The following is a 16896-nucleotide window of genomic DNA, read 5'->3' on the forward strand; positions in this document are numbered from 1 at the left end:
TCAGGCTTTTGTAACTGCATCTTTTTCAGGGCAGAATGAGAGCCTAAAATATACATGAAAGACAGTAGCGGTGAAAAGAAAAGATAGAGAATGGAATGTCATCATATTTTAATTTCTCCAATCAAGGCATCTTACATAAGTTAGACCTGCTGCAGTTGGATTGATTTCTTCCCCTATATAAAGTGAAAGTTGGGTAAAAAAATATTTTAAATTTACTTCTTGATTTTTTTTTTCACACAGAAACTCATAGATGTTTCTATGAAAGCAAACAGCTGAAGAAAGGTTAGTTTAAAATTTTTCCAGGAGCCTTTTCTCAGCATACAAAGTCTGAAGTGCTTTTGTGTTTCCGCAAAGTCTATAGGGAGTTTGCTTAGGTATTCCTCTCTGCTTTGTGAACAAGGACTACCCAGAAACATCATCACTCTTTATACTGGAGATAACCTTTATCTCCAGCACTTTATGGGATGGCTGTAATTGCTATGCTTTTTGGAGTTAACAGAAAACCAGGGCTGAAGCTATTTAGCCAAATACCTCTCTCCTCAAACAGAGCAGGGTACCAACCTCCTCCCATTAGCCCTCTGGATTGGAGTTGGGAAGACAAAAAGCTTTCATCCTCCTCTCCAAGGATGCTTGGTTTATTTTCCACCCTGTCTCCTAAAAGGCAACACAGCTCCCAGTCTGATCTTTTTTACAGGCTCTGCCTGTGTCTGACTGTGGCTCTGTCATCTCTTGAGAACTGCTGAGTAACTCTCAGGCAGTTTCAGAAGCACATGAGAGAGGAGTTGGGTTCTCACAGCCACTGACTTTCTGCACATTCAGTGAATAAGCACCAGAAGAGAAGAGAATTTTTCATGCTTCCTTCCTACATGGAAAATTGATGAGCTTGCTTTCTTCATAGCTATTAAAGAATCCATAGAATAGAGACATTTTGGAAAACAGACTTCAATCCTTCTGCAGCCTGCATTGCTTAGATGGTCATCAGAACAAGCTGGGATGAAAGAATGGGCAGACTTTGTCCCTCCTGTCACCACAGGACAGCAATGGTGCCACTACAGGGATGGGACAGAGAAGGTTTGGGCTGGCACACACACACACAGAGAGGCAGAAGCATGAGGTGGAAACAGAAACTGAGTGACTGGAAGAACAAAGGAGACCTTGAAAAAAAATGTACTAGTTTGTCAGTTAGTAAAAAAACCCATTGCCCACACAGCTTGTGCCTTTGTTCTTTAGCTGGGGCAGGCTGAATCAGGACAGGGGATTGTGCCATGTCAGTGCTGCACAGGAGGGTGGTCGGGGCAGGGGTAAAACAAACCGTTGGGAATGAGAACCAGGAGGAAAGGCTGATTTGTTAGGCCCTGTTGCCAATTAGTTCTCCAGCAGCAGTGGCTGGAGGCCAAGTGAGTCTGAAAGAGAAGCACAAGCGCTCGGTGAGAAATAACCCTGTAAGAGCCGGCGACAGGAGTTGTGCCTCCATTGCTGGCACACGTGCCAGTGCAGACCATTGGTTCCTGCTGAATTCAGAGCCTCTCCAAGGCACATTCCTCTGAGCTGCTCCCCCTGCCAGCAAACACTCTCTGCTGGTTGAACCAGCATCTCTCCTTTTCAGACTGAGCCAAATCTTTTGTTTCTGCCTGTCAAACCCATTCCTACTTTTTTCTCATCCTAACCTTAACCCAGTACAGCTGGATATGATGAATCCACTCGAGCACAGCCTGACAAAGCTAAAAAAGCTTCTAAGGAAGGCAAGAGCGTTGTCTATGAAGCATCCACCCATGTGCTCTGCAGCTGGGGCCTCTGCATTTGTCGGTTTTGTATGCAAGAGGTTCAGCCACCGAGAAGCGGCACAGCACAGGCAGCTGAAGAGATGAATGACTCCAGCCAACGGGTGATTACTCCATGTGCTTGGGACATACTGGTATCAGTCTGGATGGACTCCTGTTTGCATCATTTCTACTCTCACTGATAGGCTTTTTCTCCCCCCTTGTATTCAAAACCAGCAGTGACGACAAAAGCAGAAAGTGTTGCGCAGTGGAAAACACGGGGGATGATTTAACTCACACAGTTTCTGAGGACCGAGTTAGTATTGGTTTTGCTACGGGCTCCTCTCCTGCTACCTTAACGAAGTTATCGCCCCGAGGGGGGTTTTTGCTCTTCCTGGGAAAGAAAATTTCCTCTTTTGCATTTCAATGAAAGGCATTCAGTCTCCCTTCCCCACCCCCAGACTGTTTCCTGTGCAAACCCTCTGAATTTCATTTTCTCTTTGAACCAGCTACATTTGCATTTCACTGAGCTCTCTGAAGCATCTTTGTCAGCACGAGAGGGCTGTGCTGGACCTGCTGAGGTGACAATCCTGGAGTTGTCTAAGGGAGCCAGGACCAAGTTCTCTGCAGCACAACCCCAGTGCCAGCAGCAATGGCAGTTTCCTCCCAGCCTGTGGCTCCCTGTGGAAGAACAGCTGCTCTTTTCCATGCAGGCTGTGTATGTGTACATATGGATGGAGATAGGTGATCACACAGTGCTATCTGGGCTGTGGCACTGGCCCGTGAAGGATGTGGAGAACAAGTGCTCCCTGTGCTCTGTGGTTTCCTGCATGGATGAGACAGCCCTTGGAGCTTTCTAACATTTAAACCTCCCAAACCCATTTAGGAGGTGAGGATGCCAGAACACCTGGACTGCCTGATGGACCTGAGCCTGAACGTGATGGCCTCCAGCATGAACACGCATTTGGCAAGGTGAATTCTGACCAACATCCTTGACTCAAGGTTTCACACTGATGTACCCTGTCTGCACAAAGTGGATGAGCAGATTTACTGTCCCTCATTCAGCTCTAAGGTGGATTGGCTTCCAGAAGTCAATTAGAAAAATACAGCCTTTGCCCTTGGGCATGGTGAGGTTTAGTGAGGTGAAATCAGCTCCAGGATTGCCTGTGGCTGGGATAAACACTTAAGTGGCACAGGGGAAGAAGAAGGAGAAGCAACTTGGGCTTTTGATTTAATATGTCTGGCTGGCACAGGCTGGCATTGCAAAAAGCTTATTGGTACTTCTTTATTCCTTTTGATTTTGATGCTGCTGTGCCAATTCCAGGTAGATGGCTAAACCTGCCAGGTGTACAAAAATAATTGGGAGGAGCAGTGCCGTGGCAACCCGGTTTGCATCACAGCAGCAAGAGAGGATTCCTTTTGAGTGAGCCATTTAACACCATTAGGAATAGTCCTTCCACTAGGGGAGGGGATTTTACACACACTACCAGTGCCTGTGGCAGGAGGAATGAATGAGAACCTGTTTCAGAGGCAGATGTGGACTAAGGTGAATGACAAAGGCTGTGCACCTGACAGGGCCTGGGGCTAATGAGGATGAACTCAGCAAAGCCCTTGCAACCACTTGGCTCTGCAAACCTTCCCATAAATTACTAAGCCTGCCCCAGGGGACAGCCTACACCTCTGATCTGACCCACATGCAGAACAGCTCATGAGTGAGGGCTGGAAAACCTCCCAGTATTAACCATCCTGCCATCACCCATGTGACACTCACCTTCAATACAGGAGTATGGGTTTGGGAGCCAGATTTTGTCCAAAAAAGAGGACTGTAAACAAGATGATACAACACAAGCCCCAGAGATGCAAATTATATGTGGTGATGAATGAAAATTTCTGTAATCAGGTGATTACTGGTGACCTGTTGATGTGGTTTGAGCTGACTGTGTATTATCTGTCAGGGCTGTCAGCCTCTCTCTTTCCCTGTGGGCTTTCACATGCTCATGCAAAAGTGCAGGAATTCTTCTCCTCTGAGACTGCACAAGGATATGATCCTCTAAATCATGTTATTCCAGTCAGGCTGTTGTTCAGCATTCAGTAGTAGAAAATGTAAAAAAAAACCAAAAACACACACACACACAAAAGAAACCACTTAATATCCAATATTATTGAGGGCAGACATTCTGGAAAGGAATATTTTTTGTTAGTTCCTGCCAGGCAGTGGGTTGGTACTCAGCCTGCAGTCACAGCTGGGCTGGCCACAGCTGAGATTTGAATGCCAGATGGAGCAATGCTGGACGTATTGCCCAGACCTTGTTTGCATTTGGCCACTAAGCCTGACTTAGCTCTTTTCAAAACATTTGTTATACACTCTGCAAGTAATGTGCTTTGATTTTATGGCAGGCACGAAATATTTCATATTCTAGCTTTTCTGATTCGCTTTTCACTAAAAATGTATTTCAGGACAATTTTTGTTAGATTTAATACAGGAGGGGGGGCGCGAAGAGAAGTATTTTCTGTGCACACAGATGAAGTAATCTTTGCTCACTTTAACTCAATCAAACTTAATTTAAGGACTCCAACTTCTCCAGCGTTTCCAGAGGACCTCCAGCACCCTCCGAGGTGCTGCCCGGGCTGAGCAGTGTGAAACACAGGATGCAAGGCTCCTGATCCTTGGAGAGGCGGGTGCTCTCTCTGCCTACACTGCTTGACTGCAGATGCTAATAGCAGCTTCTCCTCTTACAGAGGTCCTCTCCCTGGAGGCATTTAGGGTTTCCATAGCCTGCAAAACAAAGCCAAACTGCTTAATAGTCTCATTATCCTCCTCAGCCAAAGGGCAACTCCGGCCAAGCAGAGCTGGGGTAGAAATCCCGCAGGAAAGATTAACCTTTGGCAGCTCCCACTTCAGCTTTGTCGCTGCGTGAGTGGCGCCTATTTCAAATTACAGACCTAACTCTGGGCTGAGCCTTGGGAAATGAACCTCACCTTTTTAATTCTGCTTTGTGGTGCTGTGCAGTGGTAGGGCAGGAGCTGAAGTGGCAGCTCCACACCTCGTACTCCTGGCTTTTAAAAAAAAGATTTCGCCTCAAGCACTGGAGCAGCCGTGGCTGCTTGTGCTACTGCGTGGTTTTGTGCTCTGGTGCTGTGCAGAATCCAAGTACATCAGAATCTTTGGTAGGATGTCCGAGGATTTCCTTTCTCACCAGCTGGTATCAAGTATCTGAGCTAAAAAGGAGCGGTACTATTATTTGGGAACAAAACAGGCAAAACTGGAGCTTGTGTTTTGCAAACTTCCTCAAGAAATATAACATTTCCGTACTAAGACACACGCACAAGGTGTGTAAACTGGATAAAAACTCCAGTTTTTATAATGGAAGTGTGTCATCTTCACAATCTGTTTAGAAATCTGTGACTTTTTTAGGGAGGAGGTTGGAAAGCACCTATTTGAGTTTACTGTGCAATTATTACACACTGTTTCCTGTCAATAACCTGACTTGTCGCTGCACAGGTAATTAACAGAGTGAAAGTCCTATTTTGCAGATAATAGGGATGTAAATGTTAACTAGGAAAAGAGCCTTGTTTCGGCTTGCGTGCTTCTTTTTTTCTCTGGGGAGAATTAGTTTAGCACTTCAATCTCATGCATTGTAAAGGATGGAACCACAAGTGTACAAAAGGAATTCTAGGAGATCATGAATGGTTCTTACTCTTGATTGAAAACATTCAATTTACTTTGCTATTTCAGGAAAAAAAATGCATGTTAGAGCATGATGTAAAGTGCTAGGGGTTTTTTTCCATTTTTTTTAAGCTTTTTGGAGTCTTTTTTAACTTTCAGGTTCCAAAAGCAAAGATCCTATTTTGTCTCATCTGTTTTTTTTTTCTTTAGCCTTAATGAAGTCTTGCATTTCTATAACCTTCATTTAAAATTTAACTCTGTGTCTTTAACACATCTTAGAAAATCCTCCTGAATATTTTCCTTGTCATGATAATTATTGGCCAGAGGATGAAGTTTGCTTTGGTTATAGACTACACTGAACATTTGCTCTAATGCAGGCAATGAAATATAGACTAAGCTATTGCCTTGGTGGCTTTAGTGCTTGATATTTGTTGAGTGGAACTAAAAGAAACTCTGAATTGGGAGAAAATCCATGGGACATCCTGATACTTCATATATGAACTGGCTTCTATAAAGAATTATGTCACTTTAAGCAGTTTATATGTTATTAGGGAGCAATAAACACGTCCTCACGTTTAACTGGCTGTTCCTGGAAGCCTTTGGAAGTTGCAAAACATCCTATTACAGGGAATTTTTGCTAAGACATAGTGTGCTTAGGTGCTGGCTTCCATGGCCAAAGACAAGAAAACTGGAGAAAGGAAATTTCCATTTACGGAGCTGGTAAAAAAGAAAAAATCAGATTCTGGAGAGGGAAAGAAGGCTCATGAAACCACAAAACATATGAAAATCTTGACTTATTTTGGAAGGATAAGAAGCAATAAGAAAGGAGATCAGTAAGAACTGTGTGGATAAAGAACCCCAGGAGTCATTTACTCGCTGGGACAATGTTTTATGGTTTTTTTCTCATTTAGGAAGGGGTTTGTTTGTTAATTATAAACTTGAATTTAGATCGTATTTTAGGAATATGTGAAACTATGTGGATTTTAAAGAAAATGGAGCTCTATCTTATATAAGCTGTCTGATGCCACACAAACAAAGCAGTTCAATAGTTGGTCACTAACACCTCTTAACCCCAGCTCTTCTGTAAAACACTGGTGGTGAAGTTCCCCTTCCCGCCTTTCAAAGTGAAAAGTGAATTAGCAAAGCAATATAAAGCACATCAGCCAGTGAAACCTTTACAAAACCAGACTGTGTTCTTCTATCAATGCACCAAATAGAATCTCAGCATCCTTCTGCCTGTTCTCCTTCGAAGGTTGGAAGAAAGGGCAATGGGCTGTTTGTCAGAACCTCTCCTGTGGTAGATTGCTCTGTCCTTCAGAAACAGGTATTTAAAGCATCGCCAGCCTGGGGGCTGTTTAGTACCTTTGACCACCCAAGAGGTGGGTGCAGGAGGCATTTTGTTAAGCAAGATACACAAATGCATCCTTATCACAATCCAAAAGTGGCTTTGCAGGTAAGAGAGGCCTTGGAAAGGCAGACACTTGCTAATGATTCCCTCATCAATTAAAAACATCAAATAAAAATCCCTACCAGGCGCATGGCTTTGTTTATTCACTGGTTGGATATTAACCAAACTACAGATAAGAAAGGGTGACTGTCTAGACCAGCAGTCCTTGATCCAAACTCTTAAGCACTACCCTTCCTCTTCCCTTACTCCCAGTTTCTTAACAGAGAAGACAGTAATCAGTCAATTCAGCTGTAAATATGTGGAGGAGGGATGGAAGGGGAGGACTGAACACTCCAGGTCACAGAGGAGATTTTCCCCCTTACTACTTATTTGTTGGTAATTATTAATCCTTTACACTTAAGGGCTTTCCAGTCATGTGGATGCTTTGCATTCATTATAATTCATTTTCTCCTGCCATTAACTTTTTCATTCTCCGTGAGTGGCTGTCTTTCTGCTACTTCCTGCACTCATTTGAACAGCATTTGAAGCATCCTGGATAACCTAAAAAAAAAAAAGTCCAAAAAGCCACTGAAAAGTCTTTTTTGGTTTCCTTATATGTCTTTATTCTCACTTAAATTGAGGGCTGAGTTAGAAATAAAGGAGTCATGGGGGCTCACTAACAACACATAGCTGTTCCTCATAACTTCAAAGAGAATTGCACCAGCCTTTGACCTCCTCCTGAGGTCAGGGGAGGAAAAGGTGCCCCTTTCCCTGTCTCTTGGCTCTACTTCTTTTATTTACTGCAGATTTATTGCCCCTGGTTGGCTGATTTCAGCTGTGCATTCGTGGCTGCGCTTAATAATCACTCCTGACTTTCACTTCACAATACTCAAACAGACACCAGAGGTTATGCTGAGGGTCTTTGGGCTCTGTTGTGGATTGGGAAAGCAAGAAATCCTTCATTCAGAACCCCCCAAGCTCTCCAGAGGCCTGGGCTCTCCTGCTGAGCTGCAGCCATGCCATGAAAAATGACAGGTTCTCAGAGCAACCTGTCATTCCCCCTGCCTGAAATGAGCACCACACGAGTCATCCACGTAAAATTTCCTTTCCTGCAGATTTTTCTTTCATACTGATGCTGGTCTCAGAGGTGTGATCAGTTCTTGCCCAGGCTCCTCTTTCACCCATGGTTAAACTTGTCATTTATTTGTAACTTTCTGAAAACTTCGTTCCGTATCTTCTCTTTATATTCCAGTAGTTGTTTCCTTTTAACTGTCATAATTTTTTTTCCCCAGCAGTGTCCTAATGACACTCATAAAATAAAGATATTCGGAATAACTATGGTGTTGGGATAAGAGTGTTGTTCCCATTTCTGCCTTTGCTACTGGCAAGTAGGGTGACCTTGTCCTTGGAAACTTGTCTGTGCATTTCCTCCTCTGTGACGTGTTGGTGTTGATGGTATAAATCCCAAGGAAGTAATTCCAGTGGCCTGGAGAAGCCAGCCCAGCCTGGGCTTTCTGCCAGGGCACTGTGTGTTTCCTTATGTCATGGTTTTAACCCCAGCCAGCAACTCAGTAGCACACAGATGTTCATTCATTCCTCCCTGCCGGTGGGATGGGGAGGAGAATTCGAGGAAAAAAAGAGGTAAAACCCACACATTGAGATAAGAGCAGTTTAATAATCAGAATAAAGTGAAATATAATCCCAGTATTAATAGCAATAGCAGCAATAACAGTAATGGAAAGGGAGGTAGGAAAAAGAGAGAGAGAAATAAAGCCCAAGGAAAACAAGTGATGGATGCTCTGCACAGTCACTCACCACCCACTGAGCGATGCCCAGCCTGTCCCAGGCAGCAATCAGCAGCTCCCAGCCAGCTCCCCCCAGTTTATACACTGAGCATGATGTTCTGTGGTGTGGAATATCCTTTTGGCAGCTCGGGGCAGCTGTTCTGGCTATGCTCCCTCCCAGCTTTTTGTCCACCTGACTTCTGACAGAGCATGGCAAGCTGAAAAATCCTTGATTCAGTGCTTGGCAACAACTAGAACATTGGTGTGTTGGCAACACTATTCTCATCCTAAATCCGAAACATGGCACTGTACCAGCTACTAGGAGGAAAACTCACTCTATCCCAGCCAAAAATGACTTCTTATTGGTGCTTTGGAAGTGGATTCAGGAGATGTATCAGCTGTGGGCTGCTGCTGGCTCCTGTAAGGATGCCTTCCTCCCTCCTGGGAGCGTTGGAGCAGGGCAGGTGCAAGCCTGGTCTTTCTGGCTCAGTGAGATTTTGGATGTGACCATCCTCAGGTCTACAGGAGTTTTAACAGTGCTTAGCAAGGCATCCTTCCCTCCATAAACTGCTTTAGCTCCAGCCATGGGCTGGAAATTCTGAAATCAGCTCCAGAAGAGATTTACACCGGGAATCATTGTCAAACTATCAGCTCAGGTTTACCCACGTCAGTAAAAGCAGAATGGAGCAAGTGGTAAGAACTATAAGGATTGAAAAGAGGAACACTTATTTTAACCAAACAGTTTATGCTGATTTTTGTCTCCTTATATCACCATCTAATACATCATCCGTTGCTCTGGAATGATTTCCTTATAGACACACATAATTCCATTGGTGCTTCTCAAAATGGAGAGCAGATGTTGCTGATCAGCTGAATTTGGAAGATGCACAGAGAGTTTAAACCTCTCACATAACAACTTTTTATTCTCCTAAGGGACCAGTAGCCACTTCTAGCTCTTAATCAAGTTCTTCTCTGGATATCTCTCTCTCATAGTCTTTTCTCCTTAGCTGTTTTGTGACTCATGTGGTGCTATTGCTATTTAGTTTGTTATCAGAGGCTCTGTTCTGATGCTCCCAATGGCATTTGTGATGGAAAATGCATGCTTAGTCTTCCTGTTATGTTGCTATCCCAAGGATGATGAGGTCTGCCAGCTGGTGTCCAGATATAACCAGAGCAGAGGTCTCCAATCTTTCCCAGTATTTTCCCCATGGCACAGACTGCATTTAAGCTTTTGGTGGAATGATTGGAAGAGCCAAGATCTCATTTGTGAACAGACTCAGCTCCCTTCAGTGAAAAAAAAGGACATGGTGAATTCTATGGAACTGTGTTTATTCAATTCTGTGACCAACAAAGGAGGAGTTGTGTTTGGAGCAGAATCCAAGTTGAGGTCCATAAAGCTTTGTCCTCACATGAAGGAGTCCAGGTATTCCAAGGGCCAGTGATGCCAACACAAGTTTCAGGATATAAATAGAAATTTTTATATATATATATATATAATTTTTATATATATATATATAATTTTTCTTAAAGTCCATGGGATCTGGGATTGTGTGACTATATGGGAAAATAAGCTAACTTAAAGTTTAGGGAAAACAAATGATCCCACTGTCCTCTAAAGAAGCCAAGCTGGAAGGCAAATAGTGGCTCAACATTTAAAATTAAGAGACAAAGACTTACTGATTTTTTTTTTCCCAGCAGAGTGAGAGTGGAGAAACCCACCCAGACATTCACCCTGGGTCACAGTGGTGGAAATAGCTGCTATTGCTGTAAGAGAGTGATTGATTTTGCTGTTGCTGTTTGCTATTGCCCCAGGTACCCCCAGGGTGGCAGAGACACCTTGCACCTTGCAGTGCCACTTGTCAAGCTGGCACTTCCATCTTCCTCATGTGCAGACAGGATTTAAGACAAAAGAAATGCTTCAGAAGTTTGTTCTGGGTCCTCAAGGAGCTCAGGTGTGCATAGGAAGGGATTTTCAGCAGTACGTCCAGGAAATTTGAATATCATTAGTTTGTGGAGTGAAAAGAGCTCTGCTTGCCTGGATTTGTGGATAACGTGGGAATTAGGGGGCAGGTGATCATGGAATCATTAAACATTCAGGTTGGAACAGACCTCCAAGATCATCAAGTCCAATCTTTGAACAAATACCCCCCAGCCCACTAAGCCATATTGTGAAGTGCCACATTTTTTGAGCCCTTCCGGGGATGGTGACTCCACCGCTTCCATGGAGAGCCTGATCCAAAATGCAGGAGCAAAGAGGGAAGCTGCAGGGGCAGGGTGACAAGCCAAAGACAGGCAGAGATCAGCCTGTGGATAAAGACAAGCAGGTGACCTTTTCAGAAGGGTGTCATCTGACCGCTGGCAGGCTCAGCGTGACAGGGCCTGTGGATTTTGGCCCCGATGTTAAGCTTGGCTCTGGGACTGCCTGGAAGACTTGCAGGAAGAGGTAAGTGGATCCTTGAGTGGCAGCAATCAGGATGGGAAGTAAATGGGAGTAACTCTGGGATGTGCCAAGTCTCTCTGCCCCTTAGGGCTGTTCTTGCTTGCCCAGGGGACACCGTGCTTTCACCCAGGGCTCTCGGCCTCAGTGCAAATTTTGGTCTTTGTGCAAGAGTTCAAATTCCTCAGTAAGCTGTGGAATGTGGAGACGCCAAACATTATTTTGCTGAACTTATAAAATACTAGGATGTGTTTTGGAGCAGGCTCTCTAATCTTGCTTTCTCCTTGTTATATCCAGCAAGTGTCCTTGTCAGCAGTCCTGGGGACTGACCTTTTCCCCTCTCTCCTCTCTTCCTCTAAAATACTGGAGACACAGCATGACTCAAGTTACATTCAAACTCTCAGAACACAACACATGTGCTCACTACTTTAAATGTTTTGGTAAATATGTAGCTGGCATTTGCCCTAAACTCAAAGCAGAGCTGCAGTTAATATAGACACATTCCTGCCTGGGGCATGGGAGGCTTCAATTCAAATGGGAATATTGCTTTCCTTACATACTGTCTGTGGTAGAACAGCTCAGACTTTCCAAATTGCAAAGTTTTCATAGTAATTAGTCAATTTATGAGGCAGAATTATGTTTGTTTGTCTCTTTAATTGGCATGTTCTAACCCACTACAAACTGGTGTGTTACGAAACCAACCTACTAAACAGTGAATGGCTTTGCTTAATTACCCAAAAAGACAATTTTGTGAAATGTTAAGAGTTTATTTTCCTATCCATCCACATATATATGTGCATGTATGTGAAGTATTAAGTGTTTACACACATAGAACAGATTTAAAGAGGACAGAAAACTGTGTATGCACAGAAATGTGGCACATTGCCTCACAGATGTGGTGTTTTAGTCCAATACAGATGGACTAAATGTCCAACTTACACGAAGTTCTGTCCTCTAAAATAAATGACAAGGGTTTCATAAAAGAGAACTCCCACAACTTCACAAAAAAAAATATTGTAATCCCCTAATAATAAAACTCTGCTATAGTGATTCTGCCATACGAGAAAATTGAGGTTCAGGGGCTTTTTTAATATTTAAAAAGAAAAGCCAAATGGCATAAGATATATGAAAAGAGCTCTTATTCTATTTTCCTTTAATTGTAGTAATTTTTTTGTCTAATTTTTAATGCAGATACTCTTAGGAAATACTGAAATTAAACATTAGAATATGTGAATTCTATTTTCTTAAACTGTGATATTGATCTTAGCTTCCAAGAGCTGGAATTTCCCAAAGCACTTTAGTTTGTTCTTCCAGAGTCCTGACTTGAAGAAATGCAGAAACTCATTTCAGTCCTACTGAGCTTTATCATAATTTTATCATACAAAGAAAGACTAATTCTAATTTTCTCTATGCCAGCTACTTACAATAAAGACATGCTAAACTGCACTCACAGAAAGGCCAGGGCAGTGAGTTTGCTTTCTTGAAAGAGTCTTAATGTGGATTTGGGTGGGCTTTGTGCCCACTTGGAGATATCCTTTGTGGAGCAGAAAAATACAGAAGGAGGAGGCGCTGAGTGCTGGGATAAACTGAAGAGCTCTTTCTGATGAGTATTTCTGGTGCAATATGTGGTGCTTTAAAAAAGGTGCTGCTGTTCTGAAGGGACTTGAGAACAGGACACAAAGACGTTTCGCTCAAAATTTAGACAAACTCAGTTTTTGCACCTGCTTCCAAAAATGCCTGAGCTCAGACAAAGAGGAATCAGAAAAGTTGTTTATAAACTTTTTTTTCCTTTTCTTTCTTTTCTTTTTTTTTTTTTTTTTTTTTTTTTTTTTTTTTTTTTTTTTTTTGAAGAGAGAGCTGCCCTGATATGTAATGAGTTACTACTGGCATATCATTATACAGAAATTCCTGCTTCCAGAGCCAGGCTGTTGTGCAGATCTCAGCTCTGGTAGTCAGGGGTGATGCTTTCCTGCCACTCAAGTGCCTTGGAGTGCTTTACAAATAGACATTGCTTGTGCCTCACAGCACCTCCTGAGCCATTTCATGTTACTGTTGCCAGACAAGCAATGACACAAACAGGAAGAAAAAAAAACTAGCTGGTGCTGTTTGCTGCCCTACCTGGAGTAGGAAAAACCTGGTTTTCGCTGCTGTGCTGAGTTTGGGCTGGGGCTTCTCACCACATCTGTGGTGTCCCAAAACAGAGCTACCACAAATGAGCTGCTGTTTCTGTAAGATCTGTGGTTTCACCTCGTGTTACCTGAAGTAACCTTGTTTTGCCTCTTTTACCCTTGCTCAGCTCCCAGCCTCCACCCAGCCTCTGGACTGCCCTTGGATGGGATGTTCTCACAGCTCCATGTGGATGCTGAGACATCTGGTACCACTTATTTTTGTGGCAACAAAGCCAGGGCAATTTCCAGCAAACAAGAGAAAGGAAAAAAACCCACCTCTTTTAAGCGTTTAGGATGACTGTCAAAAGACAATAAGATTCATATAACTTACATTCTTTTACAGGAATTTTTTCTGTTAAGATTTCAGGTGACAGCAATAAATAAGGAAGGGAAACTCAGATGAGAAAGGTAATGCTGGCAGTTTTGGAAGATGGGATAAGGCTTTGCAAGACAATATTCAGAGGAGAATTCAGCAAAGAGTCGTTCTTCTCCCTTTCACAATCTATCCATCTTCCAGATGGCAAGATAAACCTACTAAGGAAAGCGATAAGCTGCAGATTATTTTTTTCTCCTCTCAATGCCCATTCTGCCTTTTTTTTTTTTTTTGTGGGGAAAAAAATAAACAAACAAAACAAAACAAAAACAAACAAAAAAAAGAAAATCAAATAGCAAAAAACAAAACCATACCACGGAAGCACAGAAGATAACATAATATTTCTAAACTGCTTCTGAAATACATATACTATTGGTATGGTAGTATATCAGCACAGAAAATGCTTACAAACTTAGCTTATACAGTTAATGACAAAAGCTTTGAATAGACTGCTCTGTAATTAGCTGAATAAGGCAAATTAATCATAAAGGTAAAACACTGCAGGAATCAAATAGGTTTTAAGAAGAAAAAAACCTATGTCTTTCAATTTGATGGGTCTGTTTTACTTAACAGCAATGATCCTGCTCCTTTATGCATCTTCTGTTTAGCAGTATACAATTGAAATGGAATATCTGCAAAAAATAATCAAGAGAGACTGAAAATAAACAGTAGTGGAATAAGGAGTTTCTAAAAAAGGATTTCTGGTTCTTTTTTTCTTTCCTGTTTTGTTCTCTTTTCTTCACCCTGAGTTATGTAAGTAACACAGGAACAACAAAACACTCTCCAAACACTTCAGGTGATCATGATCCCTCTGCAAGGGAAAGGTATCAAAACTGACAAATGCCCAGATAAATCTTATCAACAGTCAAACTAAGGGAGAAAACTGAAAACAATCTTAATAAAATTGCACTATTTCTAGAACTAAGGACTGCTTAACGACTTCAAATACCAGGAGCTGATCATGCTGCTGAGAATATTGAAAATATAAAGTCCTGCTTGGTTGTTATAGCCTGACTTACAGCACCTTCACTGCTTAGATACCGGTTGTTCCATAACCCTGCTGAAAACACTCTGTATCCCTATTTTCTTTTAAAAAAACCCTTCTTTTTATACCAAACCTGTGCAGCCTCCAGGATGACTCAGCTGCCTGCAGTTCTGCAAGGCTGCTGCTTAAATATGGGTGCCACAATAAAAAATCCTCTTAAAAAGGACAAATTCCTGTAAAACTATTGCTTAGAGAAAAAGGCAAGGGTATAACATTTTGACTCATTAGTGCTCCACCTTTTTGGTCTGTGCTACAGTTAAAAAGGAGGTTTTAGGGAGGGCAGTTCCTAAAAATAGGCAGGAGAGTAGGCTTGAACACTGACAGCAGAGCTCTGCAGAGAGCTTGCAGCATGAGCGTTGCAAGTGCGCTTCCGTCGCCCTTATTCCCCATCCCTGCATATTCCTTTCACAGCATAACAGGTTTGTTTTCTCTCTTCTAAAAAAAGCATTTCCAAGGCCTTTCCAAATCAGGTGCACAAATGAAGAAGCAGACAAATGAAAATTCACAGCAAGGACTAGTGTTGGGTTTGTGTGCAGTCAGCCTGGGGGGTGCTGCTTTTTGACACTGCAATGTTTAAACGAGGTCAGGATGCAGGAGGAGGTTGAAAAAGATTTTGTATACCTGGCTGATATCTACATTTACTATAACAGACAGAGGGATATGAGAAATATATGTTCATATTCTTAAGAATGAGTCATTTTCTAACTGCCTCAGATTAGTAAGAAGCTTCCTCTATTGACATGTGTCATCAAAGTCACCTCTTTTTATACCTCTGAAATGTTTGGCAATGGCTGCCTTCAGAGAAAGCCATCAGGAAAACCTGTTTTCAAAGTGGGATCTGTGGTTCTACATGTGGATGAGCACATGGGTATGTGGGTGTATCACCAACTAAGCAAAGCAAGCCCAGGAAGGCTGTTTTGTTGGCTAATTCATAGAAAAGGGTCAATACTTTCACTGACTCTTTTTACTGGTTTGCATATTGAAAAAGTTGCAAGAGCTCTGATCCAATCTGAGCTTCCCTTAGTGTTCCCAGGTGGGCCATGGTTTTAGAAAAAATAATTGGAAAGACAATTCATTTGCAGAATGGTCCCCTAGGAATAAAGCCAGGGCAGGAAGAGCTAATGGAGATGTACACTGCCAGCATAGTGTTGAGCTCCAGGGTTTTAGAGTACCTTTTGTTCCCAGCCAGGCATCTGAGGTCTGTATTGTGCCAATTCATAATCATGTTTTTCCTCTGATGCCAGTCTGTCTTTCACACATCACTCACTCTCTTCTCGGAATTCCTCAACAGCCTGAGGAAGCGTGTGTGCTCATGGATTGGCACCATGGAACAAAGATGAAACAAAAATTGAGTATTGCATTTACAGAGCAGGTTTGCTTCAACTTTTTCCTTTCATTAGTGTGTTGAGAGCTTGGAAGTATTCAACACAAGAGTTGTGCAAAGGAATCAATGTGATCCCCTGCACATCATGGAAAGCCTCATGTATATTTTAATGCTGACAGCAGAACTACTCTGTGTAACAATGTCATAGAATCACAGACCAGTTTGGGTTGGAGGGGACTTTAAACATCATCCAGTTCCAACTCCCCTGCCATGGACAGGAACATCTTCCACTGTCCCAGGTTGCTCAGAGCCCCATCCAACCTGGCCTTGAACATTTCCAGGGATGGGGCAGCCACAGCTTCTCTGAGCAACCTGTGCCAGGGCCTCACCACCCTGCCAGGGAAGAATTTCTTACCAATATCTGATCTAAACCTCCTCTCTATCAGTTTGAAGCCATTTCCTCTTGTCCTGTCCCTCCAGGCCCTTGTGAATAATTTCTCTCCATCTTTCTTGTGGGCTCCCTTCAGGTACTGGAAAGCCACAATTAGGTCACCCAAAAGTCTTCCCATTTCTATGTTGCAGGCTAGACTTGCAGAGAGTGCTACTCTCTTTTATTAAATTACTTGGGGAAAAAAAAGAAAAGTTTTCAGACATCAGGGCTTCAACAACATTTGCTGGTTAAACACATGTTAAGAATTCTCTCTGTGGGGTTTGTGTGCTTTACATAATTAACTGACCTGAAACACAGGCAGACAAGTAGTCATATTGTAAAGATGTGAAACAATTCCTAAAAGCTAGGAATACCAGGTTTCCCTGCTTTATTCAGCTATAGCCACGTGTGATTGCCAGTGGGTTTTGAAAAACAGCCATTCCCCAAATGTTTGTGAAAGGAGTGCAAACCTGGCCACAGGTCTGGATCATTCAGAGCAGGTGTATGAAGCTTTGCAGCCA

General features: G+C 42.7%; 1 long non-coding RNA gene across 1 annotated transcript; it reads left to right on the plus strand.

Annotated features, from left to right (window-relative positions):
- The first annotated feature begins 10312 nt into the window (after positions 1 to 10312).
- LOC120322995 lies at positions 10313 to 13750 on the plus strand. The gene is made up of 2 exons (XR_005563035.1): positions 10313 to 10364; positions 13564 to 13750. It is a non-coding gene; the product is annotated as an uncharacterized LOC120322995 (long non-coding RNA).
- Positions 13751 to 16896: the final 3146 nt, after the last annotated feature.

Source organism: Pipra filicauda, unplaced genomic scaffold (assembly GCF_003945595.2).
Source record: "Pipra filicauda isolate LSUMZ 115617 unplaced genomic scaffold, ASM394559v2 scaffold181_size1560634_pilon, whole genome shotgun sequence".
NCBI classification, from domain to species: Eukaryota; Metazoa; Chordata; class Aves; order Passeriformes; family Pipridae; genus Pipra; species Pipra filicauda.